Here is a 23559-nt window from a genome sequence, read left to right on the forward strand (position 1 = left end):
AGCCAACAGACAGCCCGTGCCTGTGGGGGACAGGCCACCTGAGTGCTCCTCCTGCCAAGAGCATCTGCACTTCGTAGTTGTTTGTCTCCCTTTTCTCAAAATCCTCCAAATTAGTTCCCACCACCACCACGTCACACCCCAGGGTCTCTAAAGCCACCTCGTAACACACAAGTCCCCTGAAACATTCTTCCAACATCACCTTCATCATTCTTCAAGGTCCAGGTCAAACGCTACTTTCTGTCACAAGCCTGAGCAAGGCTAAGGGAGCTGGAAGTACACCCAGGCCTGAGCTGGGGATCCCTGGGCGGGGTGGGTTTCCAGGAGGGCCCCCGAGCAAAGAGTTGACTTTCAGCTGGACACAGGGACAGTACTCTCCCAGCGGGAAGGCATCTCTGCTCCTCGGGACACATGGCCGGTGTGGGTCCTCCATGGGCACAGAATTCCTAGTGCCTTCCCCTCTGCATCCCATCATTTCCCCCCTCTTTACTGCTTCTCTGCCTATGGAGCATGTGGACGGTGTTGGAAATAGTGAGCCTCGCAGGGAACAATTTTCACAGAGAGCAGACAGTTAAGTCATCCCAAATCACATAATTCAACCCTCCTCAGATGCTCTATGAATTGAGGTTTATAGTTCATCATGCTTCGGACTAGCAGCCCTCTCCCAGATACAGTTCATCCTGAAATAGAGGAGTGGGATGGAGGGCGAGTGGGTGAGAGGGTTCTGGGCGAGCTCAAACGTGTTGAGGTCCAAAGAGAAAATCCAGTTCTTCCCCCATCCTGGCCCTCTTCCCCACAAGCAGCAGCCTTCCTTCTATGCATCCCTGAACTGAGCCTTCTTCAAAGGAAAAGAGGCATCAAATGCAGACCAATGTGCTATGAGAACGAATCTTCACAACACATCTTGAATTATTTTTCAGTTCAGATACACATAACTTCCCAAACCAAAATCCATCGTCATGAACAGAAGGTGCTCTGTGCCACTCGCCCAGTGGATGTTGAATGGATAGAAAGAAATAAGGCTCTTGATGGTTTCTTTGAGAAACAGTGGGTGCTTGCTCAGATCAGTAGTCTCAGAAAATACCTTGGTAAATAATAGAAGAGTGTCAAAGCTGTGATGAATGGTACAGAAAATTACTAAGGAACAAATGGTAGAAGGAAATAAAAACTGAATGAGTGATCAACTCAGCTCTCCCAACTCTTGCTAATCCAGTGGATTTCCTTAACATGCCTGGCCTCAGTTTCCTCAACTGTGTTAAGGGTATTTCAATTACTTTTTTCTGTGGTTCATAAATTTCTTTGATCCCTGAAATGCTATACTGATACAAGGCCTTTAGACCTTTGTGATAAGAAGCAGAACTGTTTATCCAATACGATTTATTAGAAAACATCATTCAAAAATGCAAATAAATAAAGAACAACACTGCTGAGGTCACAGGGCAGGTCCCCATTTTAAAAACAGGGCATGTGAACATCAACAGAAGACCTCTTCTTCATATCCAAATAGGTTGAGAAATAGATTCAGGAAAAAGCTAAATACAGAGACAAAAATTGAGTTGAAGAAAGTAGCTATAACTCTAAGAGCCAAACAGGGTTGCTAATATTCAGCCCTGGAATGAGGCCAAAATTGGCACACAGTGAACTGGGGCAGAGCTCAGGCAAGCGGGGCATGGCCTGACAGGCGCTCTTCTTGACTCTGAAACTCTGACACGCACTTTGATCAAAAACAAAAACAAAACAAAACAAAACACACCCAGACCCTTGGGAATTCCTGGATCCTAAACGCCCTGCAAGCCTCACAACAATTGGCTGCCATGCAGATGACCTGGCCACAGCTTACTACTTTCCTCCAAAGAATTCATTCTACGAACAAGGTGCGATACTTCCCCGAATGTAGGAGAACTTTGTTTTTATTCTCAGAAGTTTTCTGCATTTTTGGACTCACCATAAGGAATAGTACTTTGCCTTAACAATGGCACAGCAATATCTACAAAGTTAAAAAAAATAAACCTCTGTGCTTTTTCTTTATAGAATTCTTTAAAATTGAATTTTGCATTTACTGGCTTTATGATAGTTTCAAATTTCCCCTAAAATAGATTGCAATTAATACTTAAAAAATAATATATATATGTGTGTACACACATACACACACACACACACACACACACACACACACATGTCAAGAAACAGGAATCAAACAGTTGTGATTTCCCATTAAAATTCAATTTAGCACTGTCAGATTCTTGCTTCAATCTTGTATATAAGGTAATTTTAGGAGGGCAGTAAAACATTTTTTTGTTCATGTAAAAAAAAAAAAAAAAACAGGATCATCTCTAGAGTATGTTCAGAGTCAGACTTCACCAGCCAACCCAGATATTTTGCTCTGACATGCCATGTCAGATAATAGCTAATTACTTGCAAAACATACTTGAAGCAGAGTAAAGCAATGTTTAAGTAGGACATTGCAACAAATCAGGAATCTTTTCAAAACTCACTACCCAATTGCAAATCTGAATAAAATGGAAGATGGCACCAACCACACTGAGTCTTTTAATTCCTCTGGTGAATAAAGAATTTTATATCAATAGGATCTGATTAATGATTTCCTTATTTTATAATCATAAAATGACTCATGTGAGATTGACAATAAGAATTTTGATAGAGGGAAGTGGTATGAGGAGTGGAAACAATGACAAGAGTTTATTGATAAAATTACTAAATAACTAGACAGATGCAGAAATGATTCTGAGTCATTACTTACTCACCTGATAGCCAACTTGTGAGTGAATTTTTAAGGCATCTAAACTTATGATTTATATTCAAACAATAGTAAAAACTGGCACATTTTTCCTTGTAGTTGAAACAAAAATACAAGAAGGTAAATTACACTTAATAACAGGAACTTTGTGCTCACCACCACCACTGATCACAGTTAATGCCAGGGCACCTTCAAATCAATCAAGGCCTCAAATATACTAGAATTGTTGAGAAATAAAGGGTTACCCTTGAATAGCATTAAGGAGGAAAATACAATAGGCTAAAATACAAGAATAAAAGTCTCAAGTGGACGCAGAGGGGAATTCCTGATGAAAACAAATGTAAATGAAGACTCTCGTGGGAACACCCTTCTTCACATATTTACTCACCTTTCGCTACAGAGATCCACAAGCAGAAATAAAGCATCTCAGGTTCATTTGGTGAATTGTTGGTCACCATTAACCAAAAGCCTTGTTGAAGACAAACAGGATTTAACTAAAGCACTGTTTTAGGATAATGTGGGTAACTTCAGCCTTTCTAGTGAATAGTAGCAGGAGTACCTTCAGTTAAAACAGTGCTCAGGAAAACATTGATAAGGTACACTGAGGTCAAAGCTTTGAGCCACAGTGACAACCCCGCTGAGCCACACGGGCAAGTGAAGGTTAAGGCGTAATAATGGCATCACTCTTAACGCGTGTGAAAGATGGGCTGCTGCTGGGTTCGGGTTGCGGGAGGACAAAGCAGGAATGGTATGTGAAGTCAGAGTTAGTGGAAGACTTAAGCTGCCTCTAAGAAGAGTGTGAAGCAAGAATTTAGAAGTGTGGCATGCCAGCTGAGCAAGCGCCCTGTGCTGCCCCATCTCAGCTGGGTCCACCACCCAGCCCCCCCTCCCACTCCTCTTTGCTAATCTAATTGTGCGTTTCAGAGGGCCAGACACCCGTCCTCTCTAGCGTCCCTCCCAGCACCTGGTGCAGAGGTCTGCAAGGCTGTGGGAGGAAGGAATGTGGGAATCAGTGATGAGACATGGGCCACTGAGCAGCAGAGGTATAACTGGAGAGGCCAGCCAGGCCAGTGCTGGGGCTCAGGGCGTGGGGCTAGAGAAGCAGCAGAGCCTGAGCACCATATCTCCAAGAGAATCTCCTTTCTAGAAAGGGCGAAAGAGGGGAGTGGTGAGGAGAAGATGAAGGCAGAAGTGCAGGAGAAGAGAAGCCTTCTACCCCGAGAGGCACCAGGAGCTCAGGAGGGTAGGCAGGGTTACAGAAGCAGGAATGGAGAGGACCTCTCAGGGCAAGAGGGGTGCATGGTCCCTGGGGTGGGTGGGCTGGCAGCCACCAGCCTCCTGCCAGCATCCCCTGGCACGCACCTCCATGTGCCCCGGCCTCCTCTGGGCACCAGCACCTTCGCCCACAGCACCTGGTGTGCTGAGTCCACCCAATCCTAATCCGCTGGCCCAGGGAGGTGAGCGGGGCAGGGCTGTTTGTTCTGGCTGAGAGGAGTCAGCACAAAGGTTCCTGTGTCAAATAAGGAAAGACCCTGCTCATAAAACTCAGGGAAGAGCCTTCTCGTAAAACTGGTGAAGTGGAAAAGACAATGTAAATATGCCTTGCAAACGTTAAGATGCAGCGCTTTCAAAGTCATACGGTGATCGCCATGTTTTCCATAGGAAGAACCCAAATCATAAAAATAAATAGATAATATGTATAATAAAAATAAAAATGTATACAAAAAAAAACAAGATATCCAAATAAGCCAGGGCCTTTTTTACCCAGGGTTGATCCAGAGAAAGAGTCCATCCACGTGAAGAGTTGAATCATTACTGGACCATCTAGATCAGTGACGCCCGTTTTCCAGTTTCAGAAGCATGGTAGATAGAGAAGGAACATAGGATTAATACTACAGAGAGAACTAGAACATTCCATTCTCTTGTGCATGTACCCAAGTTTGCGCATGAGTGTGTGGGGGTAGTAATGAATGTCATTTCTCTTTTTACTTGGATTAGTGGGAAATAGACCTTCCTTTGTTTTGATAAATTAGCTCTTAATGACCATATGTCTTTTGTTCTCCTAAAAGTTCAGTCTTAATGAAAAACAGAAATTTCACATGGATAAATCCATTATGCAATTTTAATTAACCTCATAAAGATATAAAATAACCTAACAACGAGACTTATTCTTAGTGCCAGAAAAATTAATATTTTAACCTAAATTGAAGAATTAGCACATTTTGAATTATATGTAATGCCTATTTTATAGGACTAAAACCAATAACTTTTCTACCTCAAGATGATAGTGAATTTTATATATTATTGGAAGTGAATCCTCTTTCAAATAGCATAGGCTTAACCCTTAGATGGAACCATCTTGGATCATCCATAGTAAAACATATAAAGCATAAAGTCTCATCTTTAATAAAATACATCAGTTTTGTCGTTGTTTTTATTTACATGAGTTCAAGCTTTCAAAACATTACATAGAAAAAGTGACAGTACAGGAATGATACGGTTCATGGTGTTTAAGGTCTAGTCTTGCAAACTTGAAGTGCCATCTATAGACAATCTTACCTGGGCAATATGAATATAGACTTCTCAATATCTAGCATAAAGAGGGGCAAAACCTACCATGAAGACTTCCTGGCCAGTCTTTGTTCAGGCTGAGTGAATGACACTCAAACAACCTGGGATCCAAAATAAATGAGAAGCAAGATGGGTACCTGCCTCATATGTCAACGCCATGGCTTGAGGGGCAAACAAAGAAGAAATCGAGTTAATTGATGGGCCCTTTGATTACTGATCAGCTTATTTTCAATGACTCCTGGCTCCCTCAACAAACTTTTTCCACCCCCTATAGGTATCCCTGATTTTACTCTATACAAAGGATCTTCACCTGTCACTGCCCAGGCAACGTGGAGTCTTCTCAATACACCTTGGATTCCAAATCCTTCCTTACATGTTTTGTTCACTCAAATTTATTTATTCCCCGGGGGGCCTCATTTTTCCCCACTAAAAGTATAATTCTGAGTACAGCATGGGGTGTGGTACCGTGGATGGTGCTGGTCCGACAGGAGAACATATTTGACAGAGAAAAGCATGACAGTTATTGGATAATCAAAGATGACGTAGTGAATTATGTATCCACTTGGGGAAAAGATAGTTATTTTATTTTTTTAAAGAAATATTTATTTTTTAGTTGTAGTTAGACACAGTACTTTTATTTTATTTATGGTTATGTGGTACTGAGGATCGAACCCAGGGCTTTGCATGTGTAGGCGAGCGCTCTACCACTGAGCCACAACCCCAGCCCCAAAGAAGATAGTTATTTTGAATGCAGCTTAGACTATAAAAAGTGCTTGGAGCCTTTGACAAAACTTTTAAAAATCAAATACCGCGGTGGCTGTCTCAGTCCCATTGGCAATACATTAGCAACTAAGAGTCCCAACTGACATGCAGCTCCAACAACCGAAGCCACAGAGAGCTCCTCTTGCAATAGGAGGAAGGGGTTCCTAGGGCTGCTCTGCCTCCAACACGCCCTGGCCCCACATGGCAGGTTCTTCACGTTTGCTGCTCAGCCTCTTCCACGGTGCTTCTATCAGTCTCAGTGAAAAAGTCTAATTGGATAGTTTGGGTCACATGATTTGACCACCACCCAGGGAGCACCAAATAAAATCCTGAAATTTGTCCAGCTGAAGGACATATCCATATTTGCTACCAAAATGCAATGTCAGGAGAAACAGGGCAAAGAAGTCTTGAATAACAAACAAAAACAGAAACAAGAGCCAACTTCTGAGGCAGCTCAGCCCACTGACCACATTCCACCACGGAGGGCGCTAGCAAACCCATGGCTCCTTCATACTTTCATTCTGAAATGCAGAACGAAAGCCGGGCAGGCAGGAGGGGCGTAGACTCCCATAAAAGGAATGATAAATGGACCTGGGATTAGGAGCAGTTTCTCATGGACATCTTCAACGGACCACTCTACCACTCTGCCACTGCCGTTGATTTACAGAAAATGAACCAACTGCATGGTGATCCCTGCAAATCTGAAGTTCTCTTTTTCTATGAAGCGATGATGGGAAACAAATGTGGCAAGGCAGGAAAAAAAAAAGCAAGAAAATACCTTTGTATTATGATGGATTTGACCAACCCTCAGCTCTCTGTATGTCTCTGCTATCCTTTTTTCAGCCTACATTGAAAATAAAACAAAAGTTCTGTGTTTTGATAATTTGAGGATTTTGATCTGCTACAATGGTACAACTGGCCATGACCAAAATGTCCATGATATTCTCTGACTTTCAGCTCAGCTTCCTTCTTGCATTTTTTCCCTCTTCTTTTGAGAAAAAAAAGAGTTTTGCCAGGTGTGGTGGTGCACCCCTGTAATCCCAGTGGTTTGGAAGGCTGAGGCAGGAGGATCCTGAGTTCAAAGCCAGCCTTAGCAAAAGCGAGGCACTAAGCAATCCAGTGAGCCTCTGTCTCTAAATAAAATACAAAATAGGCCTGGGGATGTGGCTCAGTGGTCGAGTGTCCCTGAGTTCAATCCCCAGTACCCCCTCAAAAAAAAAAAAAGTAAGAGTTTCTTGTGTGCATCCCTAATTGAAAAATCCAAAACTCAAAATGATCTGGAACCCAAAACTCTTTGAGTGGTGTTATGATGCTCAAACTGTTTCAGATTTTGTAGCATTTCAGATTTCGGATTTTCCAATTAAGCATACTCAATTGGTAAAGAATATGCAAATATTCCAAAATCCCAAAATTCAGAAATCTGAAATACTGATCCTAGGCTTTTTGGATAAAGAATATTCGATCTGTATGAAGTGTTTAGAGAACATAATCCTCTCCACACCACCATAGTCATAGAGAAGAATATTCCAATGGAGTCTAATCTGCTGTGAATTATGAGCATCCAAATTATGTTGTGAATTTTGTAAGTGGTATAGGCAGTGGGAATACTTTGGACCTGTTGGCAGAGGCTCCACCACTTACCAGAATAGGCAGGTTTCCAGGGCCCTCTACACCTCATTATACTCAACCATAGAAAGAAAAATGGGGCCTTTCTCCCCCAGGGCAAGCAAGTATGCAGATGAAATAAAAGTAAGTTCTTTAAATGCTTTATTAATTATCAAGAGCCATACAAGTGTGGTAGATTAAATGACACATCAGGGGGGCAGTGGCACATGCCCTGAAAGGCAATATTTGTATAAATAGCGCTGAACCAGTCCGAACTCTCACAGTGCCCTCACGTGTAAAGTTCCCCGAAAGCACACCTATTCTTAAATAGCATCCTGGAGCACAGGAGTCTCTAGACATACCTGTCATCCCCATATCTGTACCGACGTCATTTGTTCTCGACACTTTCTTAATGGCCCAGCCAGCTCAGGCCACTTGCTTTAGGCATGGAAAGATGCCAGTGAGCCACAGTGAGTTCAGATTGCCTATGAAATGATCAGAGGTTGGGAACCCGTACCCAAAATTCAAAATCTGAAATGCCTGCACTGTGACATCTTGAGATCTGAAGTGACACTATGAGAGCAATATTTCACACCTGACCCCGTGTGGGCAAAACTCAGGCACACTAGCAACATCAAAATGCCTTAAGGCTACTTAGATGAAGCATATATAAAACATCAATAAACTTCAGGCATCAATAAAGTCTTCATTTTAGACTTGAGTCTGATCTCTAAGTTATCTTATTATTATGTATAAACAAATATTCCCAAGTAAAAACACAATCTGATATTAAAACACTTCTGGTCCCAAGCACTTTGGTTAAAGGCTACTCAGCTTGCAGCAGGATCAGGGTGCTCATGAGCAGCAGAGCTTTTTTCTCACAGTTCTGGAAGCCGTGAGGCTGAGATGCCAGTTCATTTGGTGTGGGAGGGCCCGTTTTCTAGTCACAGAGAGCAGTCGGTGATTCTGCTGAACTTCGCATGGTCAGGGACAGGAACGGGCTCTCTGCCACCTCTTTGAAAGGGCACTAATCCGATGTGTTCGCACCCTCATGACCTCATCCCTGCCTGCAGGCCTCCTCTCCAGCCACATTGGGCTGTGGATTTCAGCAGGCGGGTTCAGTGGTTGGAGATGAGCATTCCGTCCATAGCTCTCGTCCCCCTGTGCAGACTTCTGCTGCCCAGCACTATCTTGGGAGCAGATACTAATGGCGTCCTTCTCACTGTTACAAGAATGCCTGGTATACAAGCCCTGGATAGTTTCCTGGTTGGTGCTATTTTGAGCAAATAAATAGGAAGCTCGAATAGGTGTGCACAATTGGAAGACAGAGCAAGAACATAAATTATGGTAACTGTCTTTTATTGAGTGTTTCCTAGGGACTAGGCTTGCAACAAAGTGTTTTATGTACATAATTCCATCTTATTCTAGCTAAAAAAAATTAATGATAATATTATATATGAATAAACTAAGAGTTAGGAAATTTAAATGATTCACATAAAGTCACCCTGCCACTGACTAGCAGAACCAGAAGAGAACCATATGGCCCCGGAGTCGGCTTGGTGTTCCCAACCCATGAATTAGACACTGATCAGAGCAAGAGTGGGGTCTTTCTTCCAGAGCATCAGGAATGCAGAAGTCTAATCTTATCCTCAACCTACCAAATCAGAATCCGAATATCAACATCCCCCTGGGACATCCAAACTAAAACAGAGAAGCACTGTATTAAATGTCAAGAGAAGACATATGAACGAAATTCTCGCAAAAACTCTTTAAGCACTGTGGGAAGCAAAATTCACGTTTTAGTGCAACCAAAATTACAGTCCACCAAATTCTGTTCAGCTGTTGGACTGTAGCATCAAAAAACAAATGATTCCTTAGAAACTTTTAATGTAGCTATCAGAAAGGGTCTACCCCACTGCGTGTACGAAGGTATTGATCCATGTAAAAGAAAAAAAAAAAAAAAGAAGTTTTGAAAGGTTTGCTTAAAACCAAAAGTTTTCAACAGAGGAGTAAATAGACTGGCAATAACACCCGCAGGTCTTGCATTAGTTAACGGTTTTCACTCGCTGCCTTTCTTTAAAGAGCATGTTGCTAAGAAAGAAGAAAACGGGGAGACTAATGACTCTGGCAAAAAGCTCTTCTTGTTTATCGATCCCCACCAGGGCTGGGTTTCTGGACCCGTGTCCTGGTAGACATTCAGACTGCCAAAAATGAAACTATGCATTATACATTGAGCAAAAAGAATACTATAAAATTGAAAAGGCAATAAATTTAGAATCAGTACAACTAAAGTGCCTCCCTGTAGAGCACTCACTGTTTATTATTCAGATCAGGGGAGTCAGATGAACGCTGAGGTAGAAATAAAGAATACCAGTCCCTTCCCCCTGCGATTCACAGTCATGCCCAAGAGAACAGGAGATGCCTCTTGACCAGGCTACGAATGAGAGCCGGAGGAATCGCTGTGGGGGACAGGAAAACAAGTTGCCAAATCAGGGGAAATGGCTTCACAAAATTAATCCACTCCCCAACTGGAAATTCCGGGTCCTTACCAGAAGAACAGAAAGCCACAGGGATGAGGATCCAAAAGGAGGAGCCACTGTCTGTCCTGGTCCTCGCCCGCCCGGCGGAGGTGGACCAGGGATGTGGCTGCCAGGGAGGCAGGAAGCAGGGACAGCTGGGGACCAGCTGAACTCCAAGGGCAGCCTGGAGGGCCAGTAGGGGGTAGACAGGAGACCCGGCCGTCTCCAGCAGCGCTGATGTTTCTGACCTGGAAAAGAGAAGGAGAGAGCTGTGCTCTGAGCCTGGATTCCCACTGAAGCCCCAGGACTGGCCCCAGCTCATTTGTTCCCTAATGAAATCCAGAGTGAACCCTTTTGTACCGAGAGTTCTCTATAATCTCTATAATATAGAATAAAAGTCTACATCCACATCTGGCCCTGTGGAGAAGTCCAATACATCATTTAGAAAAACACAGGGACACTGTGAGGATTGATCCAGTCAGTAAGAGGCTGCTTCAACATCTCTCCAGAGTCTAAGCTGCAGCTTTATTTAGAATCGTCCTAAAACCACAAAAGCTGAGCTCTAATTCCTCCGCTGTGATGATCCCAAAGTTTTCGTGTCAGTCATGTGGGCTTGGCTCTGCAAACAGAATATTTCTGTATGAGTTTTAATTCTATGAAGTCTGAGCTCCCCAGTAGTGTTTTAAGGTCTGCAGCCTCTTGGTTGAGGAGTATGGTAGCATGATGGCTTTTGAGCCCCAGATACTGAAGCAGGATGCCACTTTGGTTCATCCTGGGGGTGCTGGGCTGTCTCTGGATCGGTTATCTATTGCTGCCCTACCAAGTCGGCACAACACAGGGCTTGAAGCTGTACAATCCGGAGATCCCCAGGTCAGAGGCCTAGATTGGCTGCAACGGTTTCTCTGCTCCAGGTCTCACACACCAAAACCAAGGTGTTGGTCCCTTTGTGCTCTGGCCACCTCCGAGCTCCATCAGGGTGTTGGCTGGTAGCAGTTCCTGTAGTTGTGGAACGGAGGTCCCTGTTACTTTGCTGGCTGTCCACCAAGCCTGAGCACAGTTCCTTAAAGCTTTCCTGGTCCTCTCTACATCCTGGCCAGGAGCAGCATGGCAGGTCCTGCTCCTGCCTGGGGTCCTATGACTGCCCCCAAAACTACACTTCTCTGCTTCTAGCTGGTGAATGCTCTCCTCTTGTAATGGCTCACATGATTAGAATAACCAAAATATTCAGGAGCTCTACCTACTTCAGGTCCACAGCCTTGGTCATGTATGCAAAGTCTCTTTTTCTGTAAGGTCGTATGCCCAGGCTCCTGGATTAGTAGGACATGGACCTAAGGGAAACCTGGAGGAGATATGGTCTCAGAAGAAGCCAGACAGCAAATTCCTACACTCAGCTAGTGCACCTTCAAGAGAATGCACATCTGGGATGTCACAAGAGAAAAGAGGATCTTACAGCAAAGATTCCCTTTCTCTTGGGTCTAGCATGTTTCCAGAACTGTATTTTACCCTTAAAACAGCATGATACTGCTTTGTCTTTGTGTGTGGGGGAGTCTGTGCTCTTAAGAAAACACAAATGAAATGCACCATTCCAGTTATGCAGATCAAAAACCTGGAATTTAGAAAAGGCATATAATCACATTAAATATAATCACATTAAAAATGCATGTAAGTGAGGGTCCCCAAACCCAAGTATTCTGAATCCCAGCCCAGAGTTTACTATGTCACGTCATCTTGCACAAAGAACATTATTCACAGAAATCATGAATGTGGCACAGTCACAAATAATAGAGTTAGAATAAAGGAGATGCATCCCAGACAATTCACCATATTTTATCAACATGCAAAAAGTATAAGTCTTCCCAGAGTGACGTAAATAAGAATTCCTAAAATAGTTTTGCAAATTCAAGTCCAATATATTTAAAGGAAGGGGATGACTATGTATTCTCTGACCTTCACTTTACTGAAACAGCACTCACAAGCTCACCAGAGAGAACCCGACTTAGTATCAACTACTCAAAATTTTACCCTGTTTCCCCCGCCCCCCGTTTGCTATTTTCTTTTTTTAATCTGAGTTTAATTGGCAGAGAAAAGATGTAAAATCTAGGCTAATGGTAATTCTTTGTAAGTGTCCAGCCCCCAAATGTCAGTTTTGAATACTAATAAATGAAGAGAACCATTCTGGCTAATTCAGAGGCCCTGAGTAAAGGATACGATCTCTTAAACCATCTGACCAAATTTATACAAAACAAGCACTTGCATAAAGAATTAATTTTAGGTAGACCTTTAAAAATCTGTCTTTTATCATTATTTTTAATATTCTGTTCTAATGAGAAAAGGTCAATTAGATGCATTTATTTTTAGACTGCAGAAATTCTTCTCGCTGAAGTGCCCAGAAATCAGGTGATACCGGATTAGAAATTTGTTATTCAGAGTAATGAGAAAAACATTGCACCTAAAATATGTTTAAAGTAAAAAAAAAAAAATCACACTGTGTAGAAAGCACATAACACAATAAGGAAATATAATTTCCAAGCCATTCTTAGGTTAATTAAAAGCCCTTCCTGAAGATGTTTAGCTCCGATCACTAAAAGGATGAAGTGGTAAGAACAAGACTACTGTTAGCCCTAGTTAACAGAGAGTTGGATTAATTTTTCAGTGCAGCTATCAGGGTTTGTAGTCAAGGAAAGGAAGGGAGAGGTCTGAGAAGGGCTGGGAAGGCAGCCCTGTAACTGAATTCAGACTGAACAGGCGGAGAGCAACTACCCTAGACTTGAATGCTACTGTGCGCTCCTACCAAAGGAGGCCCTTGGCATTATCCCGTCCAGCATCTGCCCAGGCAAAGCTGCTGCCCCAGCATAGGTCTGTTCTCCTTAGAGCTCCAGGTCCTCCACTCCCACCTCAAAACAACAAACAACAGACTTACTTTCATTCAGTAGAAGTGAATTCAGGGATTGTGATGAAAATTGCTTTCTACTCTGCTAAAGACATCCCTTGCTTCATCAATGATATTATTTTTGACCAGAGAAATAAAGAACTATGCACTCAACAATCATCTCCTATGGTCAGGACACATTGGTCCTTGCCAGAGCACAGCACAGCTGATGTTTTAATATTTAACTGTGTGTACCAAAGCTGCTGTTGTGAACCTATGAACTTGCAGATGGCTGTGTTAGGTAACGTGATAATGAATGGCATTTCCCATGACTGCCTGGCTATAGTTGAAAATATTTATTTTTAAATTTTTGCTTAAAAACATAAAATTTGGAGAACAAGTAAATTTTTAAAACATTTTAAATCTATTTTAAACATTAAGTATATACATATATGTTTATTAAATATACATATGCATATATGTGCATTAAATCATATACATACATATATATGTTATATATATTTATACATGTTACATATGTTATATATATTAACTACACACACATACATATATATGTGTGTATATATGTGTGTGTGTGTGTATATGTGTGTATATATATATATATATATATATATATCCTGATTGGTTTCCTGTAAAGGAAATATTAACAGCTTATAGACATTTTTATGTGCACATATACACACAAAAACCAGTGTTAATGTATGTACACACTTGTAGATAGATGCACAAAATGTATCTAATGCCAAAATGGCTGCAAGATATGTTGTTGAGTGAATATTTATAATTGGAATCGTCTTAACCAACTTCCATTTAACCCACAAACTTCTCCTTCCTTTTATGAAACACACTGGCATCTACAACTGCAGATAACTTGCTCTTGGTATATTTCTCTCTGGAAAACCCTCCCTCCCTCCCCACTATCTGTTTACCAAGAGTGGGTGGTGTTCATTATTAAAATAAGTTAATATTTGTTAGTATAATTAGACAATTTAATTAACCAGTATAAACTAATTGAATATGAGTAAAAAACAGACACACTTCTACAAAAGCTGAATTTTATGCTTTGGGTAGATTATATTAACATAATTACAAATGTAAAACATAGAATCATGAAGTAAGAAATTCAAAAAATCTGTAAACAGGCAAAAATGTATAAAGCTAAGATTCGGAACTCACCTTTCTTCATGCATAAGCTGCTGTCTGGATTGGCCTAATGATATACATACTAACTAAAGCAATTCCTGGTAAACTACGCTGAGATTTTCCAACTGGAAACCACAGGCGCTCATCCTTGCTGGCTGCCCTTCCTTCTTGAGCTGGTGTCTGAGGAAACAGGAGCGAAAGCCTGGCTTTGACTCTAGACCTTCTGGAAGTCACCTTTTCACTACTGCTCAGGGGGCACTAAACAGAGCAAGCCCACTGGCTAATCCATTGGAGCTTGGAAGTACAAGTGCCACCGGGAGGGAAGAGCACCGAGTTCTGTTGAACCATGAGTACGTGTTTACCAAGTAAGATCTAATTCATCCTTCTACATAAGACATATCCTGGAAGTTGCAGACAAAGCTTTATGGGTGAATTTATGCAAAAAATATGATGTGGGATCCTAACCTACATTCAGAGGAAAAGGCACGTCTCACATCTTTTGCCAGTTTCTCCATGTATTTCTGGTCATTTAAGCTTTGCCCTCTGGTCTTCACTCATGGAAAATACACTACTCATGGGAAATATATTTCTTGTCTTCATGTCTGCAACCCAAAATAACTTATCTCTTGCCCTTCTATTTAAAGTGGAATTTGCCTTAGAAAAATCTCTAGTTATATTTTTAAGTTTTAATAATTCTTTTTAGATATACGTGACAGTAGAGCGCATTTTGACATATAATACATACATGGAGTATAACTTCCCATTCTTGTGGTTGTACATAATGTGGGCTTACACTGGTCATATATTCATCTATAAACATAGGAAAGTTATGTCTGATTTATTCTACTGTCTTTTCTATTTTTAGTTTATTTTCTTGAAGAAATAATAAGCATAGTTCCACTATCTTTTATCACTAAATATTGCAGAAGAGAACTCCTTGTTCAGCCTGGGTCATCCTGTCTATGGATGGCTTAATTTTCTGCCTACATATCCTGAAGATTTTTAATTCCCCTGAGATAAGCCTCAGATTTGAATATTGCTTCAATTTTTTGTCATATATAAAGTGTTTACTAAATAAATTTATGTTATCCTCTCATGTTAAACATAATCTAGAAGCTACAGATAAATCTTTAAGGATAACTTTATACAAATATGTATTTAGTACATAGAGTCAAGTTGCTCCTACTTTTGAAAAGTTTTCTTAAATAATATCTATAAATGTTGTAGCCATTATTTTTTCCCTCAGAAATATCAATTATTTATATGCTATTTTTCCTTGGTTCCCCATAGTTAAATTTTTTCTTTACCTTATATTATTCATAAATCTTGGCTTAAATATAGATCTTTTTCTCTCCTCTAGAGAATAGTGTAATGAATTAAAGTACAGCTATGAATTCAGGCTACCAGAATCAGAATCTTAGGTTTCTGCTTTGGTAAGTAATTGAACTATGCTCTGTTTCATCTCTGTCAACGTGTTTAATTAGAACGCCTATCTTCTTCATAGAGTGACAGCAGACATTAAAATGTAAAATGCTTATAGTATTTCCTAGCCCATAATAAGCACCGCGTAGTATTTGTTAATAATGTTATTTTCTTGAAATTTCCTGAGTTTCCAGCGACATCAGCTCTTCAGTGTTCCCTGCCACCTGTGTGCTTTGGTGTGCTTTGGACCACAGGGCTTGCTGTCCCCCATGTCTTATGAACTCTGCTAACTTGTGCTCATCTTGTGTTGTCTTCCTGTGGCTTCTGTGAGCACTGCTTGGTGGAAGTGTTGCTTTCCTGTGGTACCTTGCCTGGCCACTTGCTGGTTCTTTTCTACTTATCCTCTGTTCCTGAGGAGGTGAGGTGGTCCCCAAGAAGCCTTCAGCAAGGGAGTTCTGCAGGACAAGGGATGTCACACTCCGTCCCAGAGGGACACACATAGATGTACACAAACGTTACAGTGCTTAGTGTGCAGATGTTTGATAGATGAGAACCGTATTTCTGTTTTAGTGACTATGTCAATTTTCGGAGAGGTTTGGGCTATAATTTTTCCAGTAGAACACATAAGTCTTTGGAAGGAGATAGAACATGCTAGGAGAAATCAGAAGAAGAAACCAGATTATGAAGATAGAAGAATGGTAAATTACATCACATGTTGAAGTGATCTGGGAAGACAACAATGACTTGCTGAAAACCTACTGTGGCTCCTGCACTCTTAATTTTTCCCACAATACATTCAAGAAATGTGTTGTAATTTTCAGGAATAATTTAACTTATGAAATCCACCCAATTGTTTGTCAGTGGTGGGGGACATGGAATCCTTCAGGCATCAGTCCAACTTTCTTGTTTTGCTCTGGAGCAGATGTAAGCATGGTAGCTCTTTCCTTAGCCATCGTCACAGTCCTGAGGACAGGTAATTTTTTAAAAAATCTTGTGATCATCTATAAAATATTGGTACCCTCAATTTAAGAAAGTATTATTTTTAGAATTATTTTAGTGTGTCACATGCTCAACAGACATTTGGTAGTTTTGTATCCTGAAGACAAATTTCTTTAATGGAATATACTCTAGAAAAAGATGACAAAAATGTTTGCTACCTGACCACCCCGTATATTAGCACTTAGTTAATTGCAGCTGTTTGTATCGGACATACTCCTTATTAGAATACAAAATCAATGCAGAGAAAGCACTCCGTGTGCTTAATCACTCAGAACCTGGAGGTATGCCTAGCATGGAAATTTTTGAGAGCATCAATGATTTCTTCATCTGGAAACCAAACACAAAATAAATGACAATATGTGCAAAATCCATAGATATGAAATAAATCCCCTCACAACTTGCAATGGATCTGCAGATACAACTCGGTACTGGTCAGGATAAGTTATAAAGTTGCCTAAGACCATCAAAACCATTGCTGGCAAAGGCATGTCCACTGCTTGCCTAGGCAGAGAGCATGCCACTGTGTTTTTCAAGAGCAAATGGAGAGACTGGTAGAAATGCCTACACAGAGGAGGGTTTGCTTCACCCTCCTTGCCCTATTCTGTACTCCACAATTATGGATGACCACCCCAGCTCTATGAATAAATAAGATGCAGTCCTTGGGGACAACATAAGGAATCTTTGGGTAACAAATAAATAATAAAGTAACAATAATTAATGAATAAAAGGAGGACAAAAATCCAGAATGAATAAATACGTACATGTTATGCGTTTGTGTACATACACACACCCATGTATGTAATAAAGGGTTAGTGAAACATGTGGAGCCCCCTGGCCAGCGTTAGGTGAAAGGATTTCTGGAGGGAGCCTTTTGAAGGACATATTCAAGGATGAGTACGATAGAGAAGGATATTCCAAGCTAAGAGAGTCCAGTGTGATAATTTCAAATGCAAAATGGGACACACTGTGCCCTAGACACAGTGACACTTTGGTGAGACTTGGTGGTGGAATGTGGAGGAGGGGGTATTAGAGGTCACATCTAGGAGACAGAGGTTGCTCAGGAAGGCATTTGTTTGACTAATGGGAGTTTCAAAATAAGAGGTGTCTTTTCTCACATAAAAACTATCTTAGAGCTGACATGTCCCTAGTGGGATTCAGCTACATTGGGGCATGGAGATGGCATCTTTGTACACCCAAGTGTTCTTCCTGTGGCTGCAGTGTGGCTGCGGCTGGGCTGCAGGATCAACACATGCTTGTGTTCTCAAGCCACAGTACTCAAAAGCTGAATGAAAGGAGATGCAGCTTTAGTCAGAGAGGAAAAGCTCTGCCCGAGCTCCTGAGAGGTTTCCCAAATGCTCTGCACAACCAAAGAGGAGCACATGCTGAACCCTGAGCAAAGAGTTCAGCCCAGCTCTCCCGAGCTAAGGGGGTCCCTTGGCCCTTCTCCTGAACATGGGATTCTGGAGGCTGGGTGTGGCTCATTGCTTTAGAACATGCCTAGCTGGGTTCACTCACAGCGCCCCAAAGCAAAATAAAACAATTGGGTTCTGTAGACAAAGAAGGAAGAGCTGGCTTAGGGTGGGATGTGCTCATGTATGTGAGGGCAGATGTGATGAACCCTACTTGGCATGTGAAGTAGGCAGGGTAGTGAAACAGCCACTCAAAGACCCAGGAGGGAAATCACAACAGGATCTTCAGCAGAAAGAAGATGACTCTGTTGGTGAGGCAGAAGATAGCCTGGTGGGAATAAGAAGAGAGAGGACAGGACGACTCAGAGGCACTTGCTGAAATCTGAGCGAGAGAAGATGAGGGTCAGGACCAGGCAGAGTCAAGGATGGAGGGCAATAAGTTGTTCTAATAAGATTTCCCCAAGAGCAGTAAAGGTGGCAGACAGCCCATGTCTCGGCGAGTGTGGGAGAGGGGATCAGCGCCGACCAAGAGGGGGTTTTGATCTTGCCGCTGGTTTTTCACGTGGTCTGGAGCTGCTGGAACCGTGGCAAGAAGGACAGTGGTGCTGATGGAAGAGACAGGCCAGTGGCAAGGCCAGGCCAGCTCAGCACAGGTCGTGATTCTGAGCTCCACGTGGGACCAGCGAGAAGAACACCGCCTTACAAATCTGCAATCTAGATTTCAGGCAAAAGGCGGCCAGATAATCCAGATAGTTAAATGTTGGAGTATGTTTTCTCTCTATGTCCCTAAGAGGGACAAGGGCAGGATCTGGGGAACACAAGTATTAGCTGTTATGCATTAAGAGAAAGTTTCCAGAACAAAACCTCGGGAATAACCACCAAGCCAAGAGAGAGAATTTAAAGAAGGATTATGGAGGGGGTGGAGGTGTAGCTGTCAGTGCAGGCTACATCCAGTGTTGGGACTTGGTAGAACACAGGGAATCAAACCTGGTGGCAGTGCACTGTATTGGGACTAGAAGGTCTGCAGCCAACCAAGTTGATTTTGTTGTCTTAAAAAGTTTGCCAAAATGTGAATAAAAATGTGTCTCTTGATGATGGCTGGGTCATATGGTAAGAAATTTAAAGGAAGAAGATGTTTCTCTATATTTATAAACAGGGAAAAGAAGATCCTAAGGGAGGGAGAGAGAGGCAAAATTGAAAGAGCAGAGGTATCTGGATAAAAGCAAAGTCCCTGAAAATTAATTAAACTTAAAGCAGAGGCACTTTAAGTTTTTAACTGGAAATTTTTATTAAAAAATATATGAGGACCGAGGTTGGAGGTCAGAGGTAGAGCTCTCGCCTCGCACACGTGAGGTCCTGGGTTCAATCCTCAACACCACATAAAATAAATAAATAAAAATAAAGATACTGTGTCCATCTACAACTGAAAAAAATATTTAAAAAAACCAATATGAAAAGCACATATCTTGAATGTACTTTGCACAGATTTGACAAATGTATTTATCCACATGACAACTCACCAAATTACACAAATTTTCCATCACAGAACGAATTTTCCTCTCTGTCCTAACATGTTCTTACCATAGTTTGTGTTAACTCATTCTAGTGTTTAACAGAGACAAAATCATACAATATGCACACTTTCATGTCTGGCTTTTAGACACCCTGTCTTGTGACTGTGATTTATTGGTGGTGGGGTAAGCATTAGTCAGGTTTTCTTTTCTAGAAAGTGCAGTGTTGTCTACACTTCACGGATATAGCACCATTTGTTCATCCATTATCCTGCTGGGTTGTGGCTAATGTTTCACTATTAAAAATAAGATTGCTATGAATATTAGATGATTTTTTTCATTTAAGTAAATACCTGGGAGGTCAATTGCTAGATCAACTTTCCTAAATAGGATAGCTGAAATGTTAGCATTTAAAGAAGCCGCCAAACCACATTCAAAGGTGACTATTTAAGTTTGATGACCACAAATTATGTGTGTTCCACACCCTTGCTAATATTTGAGTATGTTTTTCAAATTTTATCCACTGTAGTAGTTGTGTGTAGCTACCTTTTGCAGTTATAATTTGCTTTTCACATAAGAACACTGATACTGGACCCAACAATCTCCACTAATTTTTTTTTCAACCAAAAAAAGATTGAGGAGATAATATTGGGGTTGATTTTGATATTGATTTTTAAAAGTCAGATAATATACAGGGCGAAAGTTGAATGTTCTGATGAGTGTGCAACTGAAATTATTCTATAAGCCATCAAGGGGACAGAGAATGGTGGGCTGGGAGATGGGGTCGGTCAACACACTGGAAATGGTGCAACGGAAGAGTACCCAGAGGAAAGATGGGAAATGAACAAGCAGGGTGAGAGATTCAATGATTCTCAAGTCTCGGGTACAGGTAGGTAATGGTAACATCTAGATTCTCGTCATAGAAATAGTTTGCTAAAGAAGAGGAGAGGCAAAAATAGTTAGAGGCAGAGAAAGCCAGAGATTTGTGTGTGTGAAGGTTTGGCTGCAGTGGATCACACAAATTAAGAAGAGACCAGAGAGTGTGTGAGCTGAACCATGAAGACGGTGGAGACACAGAATGTGAGCAGCTGGACTTGGGTTTTCTGGAGCAACTCCCCAAGCCACCAAGCTCTCCGTGTTGGCACTCAGCAGGGAGCATGGGCCACAGACTGCGCCATCAGAGATGCCCGCCGGTAGGTCTATATATCAGGTGTGTGGGAGATGGGAGAAGAATGCAGAGGTCATTTTCCAGCTACTCCTGCTCCACGCCTCCAGCAAAAACAAAAGCTGTGTTTCAGGCCCCTTTATATGCTATCTAATGCATTTAGTTGTCTTTCATTCACTCCATAAAATATGCTAAAATGTGAAGCCTTGAGTAACTTTTTAAGTCACATATTTGAATATTTTGATATAATTTTCAAACTTTAGTAATACTCGTGAGATTAAGTGGTGAGGAAGAAGTTGTGATTGCAGAGTTAATTCCGGAGCAGTGCTCTGCGAGACACTCATCTTTATTAAACACCACTGCTGCTTCTACTGGCAAGGCCCAGGCTGGGCCACCATTCAGATACTGGCATAAGATACCAGGGCCTTCATTACTCATTAGAATCAGAAAGCTGGTTCTGTTGGCAGTGGCCTGGGGGGCCAATTAGGACAGGATGGGTAAACAACTCCATTCTCATTGGTGCTGCCTCATGCTGATCCACGTGGAGGTGGCAACAGCAGGCTAATATATTCACTGCGCCGCGGGAACTTAATGGGAAAGGCTCCTCACTGCTCTCATCCCACTAAATGTGGTCCAAGAAATGATTTTTAATTTTATCCATTTACTTGAAGTAGTTCATTGAGTTGTACAAAATGAACAAGGCAAAAATTAATAATATCTCAAACTCTTGAGAAAGGATTAAGAGTTCCTTGGACATTTTAGAGCAGTTTGGGTTTTTGATGTGACTGATTACACTGCTTTGTTTCTAAGTTCGCCATTTAAACACCTTCCTGCGTCTTTTGCACTCCAGAATTAAATGGTATTGATAATGCTTCTCCAAATCTATTATCATTAGAGGGTAGGAAGGTGGAGGTGAATCCAGAAGGGATATTTAGCATGTAAGGATGAAAAATGTAGATTATTTTAGCATGATTTTCTTTGGGTGATGATTTTACTATGATATAACAGATGTGCAGGTGGTTTAAATAAGTAAACTCTTACTGATTGACATTACATTTCTAAAAGAAGGTTTCAGGTTTTGATCACTGTCTTAAAGTTTTAATTTTTAAAAAGGCCTTCAAGAACATTTTTATTTGGAGGTTGATATGACTCTCATGTTTGAATAATGTATATAAAGTAGCACAGAGCCAGGGGACCTGCCATCCTAGGTCACACCACACTCTGCCAGCCTGTGAATGCCCTCCCTTGCAATCTTACTGATGGATGATAAATTAAAAGGATATCTACATTGTACAGGAACTCAGAATTTGCTCTTTATAAATCATGAAAATGGAACAAGACTGGAGAGGATACAGCATGAAATGACTTCTGAATTCCAACCTCGCTTTGAAAGAGCCTTGGAGGGAGGAATCTTCCTGGACTGCTGCTGGGGAAAGTTCTTTCACAGTTTGTGGCACAAGAGGATTTCCAGTGCACTTTGGAGGCCTGGTTCTGATGTGCTACTGGCCACACAAGTTCCCACCATTTTAGACTTGAGTTCCTGTGCCCTTGAGATTCTTGATGTATTTAAACAGTCAAATGTATCAGGCTAAACTTCGCCCATGAATGTTCACACACTGGGATGGAGACATATCCCTTTCATTCTGTTTCACAGCAAATCAGCTCAAAAACATGTTCCCTTCTTTCCTGAGATTCAGAGTGGCCACGTGACTGAGACCTGCCCATAGAAGTGAGAAAGGAGTAATGGTTGTCTCTAAAGTGGAAAGAAGACCCCTGTCCACCAGTAGGACAGAGAGCTAATTGTGGTACAACGTACCAGGGACCACCACTCGGTGCTGGGAAAGGACTGAGGATTCCCACAAGTAACAGCCTAGGTCGATCTCAAACATTCATGCAACATTAAAGAAGTCTTGGGGGGGGGGAGAAAAAGAAAAAGAAAAAAAAAACTGTGCTTGGTGGTGCATGTCTGTAATCCTGGTGACTTGGGAAGTATGGCAGGGGTTTGCCAGTTCAAGACCAGCCTCAGCAACTTAGTGAGGCCCTAAGCAACTTAGCAAGGCCCTATGTCTAAATAAAATAATTAAAAGGACCAGGGAATGTCACTACATGGTAAAGCACCTCTGGGTTCAATCCCCAGCACCAAAAAAAAAAAAAAAAAAAAAAGAAGTCTGAAAAAAAAAATAAGCAGAGGACATTCTGTCTTGTTCCATTAATATAAAACTATAGAAAATTCAAACTAATCTACAGTGACAAAAATGAGATCAGAATTTTCCTAGGGAAACGAGACTCGGGGGCAGGCATCGCAAAAAAGAAAAGAAAAAGAAAGAAAAAATGGAAAAATATGGGGAACAATGATCATTTTCTGCTTGATTGAGATGGTGTTTTTACAGGCGTACATACATATAAGTCAAAAGTCACCACAGTGCCCGATTTGAGTCTGTGCATTCTATCTATATCAAGGTCAGTCAAGCTATAGTTAAAGAGGTCAAAGGGAGTAAAAAGCAGGTCAACTCTGAATCACAGCCCTGTAAAATGGCAAATGCCAGGACTGTGTGTGTGAGGGCGTGTAGTGAAGGTGTGTACGTGCTCACTAAGTACTTGACACGGTTTAAAAACCTCGCCATGTCCCTCCAAGCTCCTGGCGTGTTCAGGTCTCAACCACCCAGGCCCCTCCCACCCACGGGGTCCCCCCACCCGCTCGGCCCTGCCTCCCCGACACTGCTCATCTCTCCCTGGGTACCCGGTGCCTTGCCAAGCCCCCATTCCCTTGTGGTCATTCTGGTCCTCTTTTTACAACTTCACCTTTAT

This window comes from Ictidomys tridecemlineatus, chromosome 6 (assembly GCF_052094955.1).
Source record: "Ictidomys tridecemlineatus isolate mIctTri1 chromosome 6, mIctTri1.hap1, whole genome shotgun sequence".
Lineage (NCBI taxonomy): Eukaryota > Metazoa > Chordata > Mammalia > Rodentia > Sciuridae > Ictidomys > Ictidomys tridecemlineatus.